Source organism: Penaeus vannamei, chromosome 5 (assembly GCF_042767895.1).
Source record: "Penaeus vannamei isolate JL-2024 chromosome 5, ASM4276789v1, whole genome shotgun sequence".
NCBI classification, from domain to species: domain Eukaryota; kingdom Metazoa; phylum Arthropoda; class Malacostraca; order Decapoda; family Penaeidae; genus Penaeus; species Penaeus vannamei.
In genome coordinates, this window is record NC_091553.1 from 9,316,308 (window position 1) to 9,321,307 (window position 5,000).

The following is a 5,000-nucleotide window of genomic DNA, read 5'->3' on the forward strand; positions in this document are numbered from 1 at the left end:
GGTGACCATAACCGACCAGCTCACCGCGCGGCGCAGGTGGAGATGGTTGCGGCGGCCGGCGACCATGGGAAAATACACGGTGCCGCCCACTCCTGCCTCCTCACCCCCGCCCGCCCCCGGAGTATTGTGCGGGCGGGAGTGAGGTTTCAGGCCGTCTTAAACAGAAACAAGAGTTCCTGAAACGATGGCGATTCATTTGTCAGCAGGTTTCGTGTCTTTGTTTACGTAACCGGAAGGTGTTTGGTTAGGCAGGAATTGAACACATTTAGCGTTGCATAAGAGCGCAGGGAGGCAGCCAGCAAGGAGGCCGAACGAGTGGGAAGGGAAAGTGGGGAATAAACAGCATTGCGGAGGTGCCCGGCGCTGCCTGGACACCGGACGTAGCCGCCGCCATGAGTCACGCCCCCCCCACCCCCCAACACACAATGTACACTCGGAACTTAATGACCAAGAGAAAACACGGCGCCACGTCATGACTGCCGACTCAGGGGAGCTTGTACCATGCACATCATGCCGTGCGTCTGCCGAACCGCTGTCGCAATGTAACGTGGATTTTAATATTACAACATCCTGCCATGGTAGAAACACTACATCAAAAGGGGGGAGGGGGGAGGGGGGTGAGCAGTGCACGGACAGTATATGCGTTTACACAGGAAGGCGAAAGGTGCTTACTCAGCGCTTATTAAATAACAAGAGCATACAGCTGAGGCGGATGGACGAGAATGAAAGTGTTGCAAGATGTTTGCAACTGCCGCACCGCTTGTTTGCATGTTGAACGCATCTGTTTGATATTTGAACAAGGCCATAAGCCTGCAAGAACTAGTGTCGCCGGCGTATGCTTTAAATGGAGGAGTCTTTTATTTGAGATTAAAAGCAAGAGAAAAACTTACGATGATTTTTTTTCGAGGCCTTATATTTGTCTAAAACGAAGAACTATAATTTCTGTCAGCGTTAATATGTTTGAAGATTTTTTTTTCCAAGTTCCAAGAATGTATCAGGAATGTAAGAATCATTACCTTTTTTCGTAAATGCGAGCACATCGTTACGGTCCATTACCTGCGTGGAATGCAGCGTTATGGTGAGGCGAAACAGGTACACGCTCTCATTACCCCTCATGAGCTGCCTGTGGGAAGGTGGTGCCGGACCCTCCCGCCTTCCCTCACACCCACATGGTCCCAAATGTATTCCCTCATTTCACGTGTTTCCGAAACCCCGATTTCACAGTTTACATCCTTGTGGGAAATTTCGGACCCGCGGCAATGTTCACACGACGTCGGGGGCGCGTTGTCGGCGAGATGAACGCCGTCTTGAGCCGCACCTGGGGGCCCCCCGAGGACCAGGTGGCATTGTCCTCGCGTTGGAGGCTTATTAATTGTCGGCGAGGCCGGGCGGAGGCGAGCCGAATCCAGGCCTCCTCGACAACGCGCATTAACGAGGTACAAATGCGGCCAACGGGACAGATTTGCCGGCGCGGCGCTGACAAACGAGCGGGTCTTGCGCGCATTGTTACCTTACACGTGGGCGGAGAGGGGGAAACCCGGGGACAAACTGCGTGGGTGGACGCAAGGGCGGTTGATGAAGAGGTGCGGATTGTGTGCGCCGGGAGGGAATAGACCTCTGGATGAACTTGGATGAACTGCGATTTAGAAGGGGAAGGCGGAGGAGGAAGGGCAGGCTGGCGGAGACTTCAATGCGTCGGTCAGACTTCCCTGCCTTGGCCTGGGACGGGCAGTGTTAGCGCTTCGTCTTTATTTGTGTTGTATTTGAGTCTGGGGGTTGGATCTTGCTGAATAATATGGACTAGTCGAATTGTGTTGGGGGGAGGAGATAAAAACCATGTTTATTTCATGTTTGTCTATCAGAAGAGGTGAAACTTGGTGACTAACATTTTTCTTTTGTTTTTCCAGGGTCAGCTTGAGTTGGAGAGCGACACAGCGTTCCGACTAGCTGCTCTCGCTCTGCAGGCAACGTACGGCGACTTCACACAGTAAGTTGACACTCCAGAGGTCGTACTCGGGCTAAAGGTCGAGGTTGGCGCTCGTCTCACGACGCCCTTCCTAGTCACGAGGGGTTTTGGGTGGTTAATGGTGGGAGTGAAGGCTACAACAGAAAATTACATGTATTTTATTCTAAAAGATTTACGAGGAGTAATGAGAAAGAAGTAAATTTGTTTTTACTTTTTTATGTGTAGTAATCAGGACCAGCATGTAATCATTTGATCAGAATTAAGTGAGATGCTTGAGCAAAGCTTTGTCGTCCTAGAGTTAAAATGTAACTGGCTTTCTATAGTAACATTCCTCGTTCTCTCGTCCTGCAGTGAGACGTCGACACACTCGCACTTGAAGAAGGCCCAGGTGCTTCCCGCCAGTGTAATCCGCGATCACCCGTCACTACAGTATTGGTATGTATTCGGAACTTGATTGATTGTGAGGAATGATTGATAGTCTCATTATATCCCAAACACTGGATGAATATTTGTAATGGACACCTAGAATGCAAGGTCTGGCGCGGGAAAACAGCTGATTGGGGACTGCATTGCCAAAGGAGAAGGTGCAACTCCAAAAACCTCATTGTTCACAAGAACTCGTTCTGCGGTTCTGGTCTCGTTCAATCTGCATCGTGCTCGCCTTCCCTGGCAGCCTCCGTAACCCTTCACAATAGGCGAGGCTGCAGCTTTATCGTTTACATGTGTACGAGCTACCGGTTCTACACACATTAATATACATGTGCTTTACGGCTGTCACCCTTGGCTTGGTTGTGCCCCCCCCCCACTTCTCTCTTTCTCTTTCTGTCTCTCTCTCTCTCTCTTTCTTTCTTTCTTTCTCTCTCTTTCTTTCTCTCTTTCTCTCTTTCTTTCTCTCTTTCTCTCTCTTTCTTTCTATCTCTTTCTTTCTTTCTATCTCTTTCTTTCTTTCTTTCTTTGTCTCTCTCTTTCTTTCTCTCTCTTTTTCTCTCTCTCTTTCACTCTCTCTTTCTTTCATTCTTTCTCTCTTTCTTTCTTTCTTTCTTTCTTTCTTTCTCTCTCTTTCTCTCTCTCTCTCTCTCTCTCTCTCTCTCTCTCTCTCTATCTTTCTTTCTTTCTCTCTTCTCTCTCTCTCTCTCTCTCTCTCTCTCTCTCTCTCTCTCTCTCTCTCTCTCTCTCTCTCTCTCTCTCTCCCCCCACCCCCCCCACCCCGTTTGTCTCTCTCTCTCCTTCCCCCCGAGCGGCCGTTTGCGTCCTCTCGCTCTTTCCTCCAGCATTGTTATGCCGAATGTCCTTTTATTGTATTATGCAACGTTTACCATAGTGTTAACGCGGGACACTCAGCCAACCCAAAACGAACCATTTGGGCCACTTTATGATGCTGGGGAAACATAATCAGTTATTTATGTTCCTCTTTTTATATTATTTGCCTACGCTTATTTCCCTCCCACAAAGGGTTTTTGGGCCATAAAGCAGGAGGCATTATGGGCACGGCGGCGCGAGGGGCGTCGGGCTCTGCGGCGCCCCGGAGCCTTGGATTAGCATGTTTTCCTTTTGGGGTTTCTTTTATTTCCTCTCTCTCTCTCTCCCTCTCCCTCTCCCTCTCCCTCTCCCTCTCCCTCTCCTCTCCCTCTCCCTCTCCCTCTCTCTCTCTCTTCTCTCTCTCTCTCTTTCTCTCTCATATATATATATATATATATATATATATATATATATATATGTATGTATGTATGTATGTATATTATATATCCTGTAATCGCCCTTCCTTCCCTTGCTCCCCGCATAGTATGTTTCTGCCTGCGTGCGCGCGCATTTACCGTGGGAAACTGCGCGGCCTGGGCTTGGTTCGGCGGGCACCATCCCTCACCGGCCGAGGATTGGGGCGGGGCTGAGGCCGTGATTGGGGCTGATTGGGGACCGGGTTGGAGAGGTCAGAAGGGGTGCGGGGGTCATTTGGAGAAGGTGATAGTCATGGTAATGATGTGGTGATTAGGAGATTAGGTTGGAGGTCGGCCGGGTTTTATTACTTTTAAAAGGGGGGGGAGGGGAGAGTGGGGGGGACCTCGTGTTAGGATTGGTATTGTCTGAGGCCGAGGTTGGATTAAAGCCGTTTCTCTCTGGATTAGTAAGGTCGCGGAAGTGTAATTTTGTGGATTATATTCATCTCTGATCTTGAGGTGTTTTTAGAAAACTTGTTCTACACAGATTCACAAGTGTTTCGACAGTTGGCCTACGTGTTCTGTGAAAGCCTGCCTCCATGTGGGTGTGGGCGTCGGGCTGACCAGAGCGAGGGCCGTTTCGTGGGCGTCGGGCTGACCAGAGCGAGGGTCGATTCGTGGGCGTGGCGGGTCCCTCTCGGCGGGCGCTGGCGTGGTCAGACTAAGCCGAAAATTGCGTGGGAAGCGGCCCGTCGGACTGGGCTCGGGCGGGGCAGCGGCCGGCGCCCTCCCACCCGCTCGGATTCACGGATTTTTAGGGCTTTCGGCTGGCGCGGGCTTTGTGCGGGACGGACATTTTTAGCCCTGATGAATGTAGGGGTGACGGGGCGGGCGGGCAGGGGTGGGCGCGGGGTACGAAGAGGAGTCCTGGGGTAAACCGCAGGGAAAATAGAGCAGGGGAAGGCAGAGCAAACACGCCCGGCGGAGTTACGAGCCGAAGCCCCGAGGTTTGAGCCGGACATTAATTCCTGGGCCGGACCACGCGCGGGGGAGAAGGCGCTTTTCCCCCTCCTCCTCTCGCGGATTTTCACACGGAGTTCCGAAAAATAAACATTTTATTTTTTTTTTTTTTTTTGTCCCGGTGTTGAGGAAAAATGACTCTCCCATTCCCTCTCCTTCTCCGCCCCCTTGCCCCCCCCACCCTACCCCCCGCGATACCACAAACAACAAACACACGGACACACAGACACACACGTCCTCTGTCGCTGCTATCGCCTAATCTGCGGGATAAATTCCTCCTTGCCACTGCGTCAGTCTCCTGCCCACTTGAGATAGCCATCGTCACCTGCCCCGCTCCTTATCTGCTCTTGCCCAAACAT

At 51.3% G+C, this 5,000-nt stretch overlaps 1 protein-coding gene across 3 annotated transcripts in view; it reads left to right on the plus strand.

The window, feature by feature from the left end:
* The window catches only part of LOC113814174 (FERM domain-containing protein 4A-like), a 60,889-nt gene that overhangs the window by 42,765 nt on the left and 13,124 nt on the right, over positions 1-5,000 (plus strand). For all 3 annotated transcript variants that reach the window (XM_070121834.1, XM_070121836.1, XM_070121835.1), the window contains exons 2-3: positions 1,908-1,987; positions 2,318-2,401. The gene's annotated coding sequence lies outside the window, so the exon portion shown is untranslated. The remainder of the gene's footprint in view (positions 1-1,907; positions 1,988-2,317; positions 2,402-5,000) is intronic.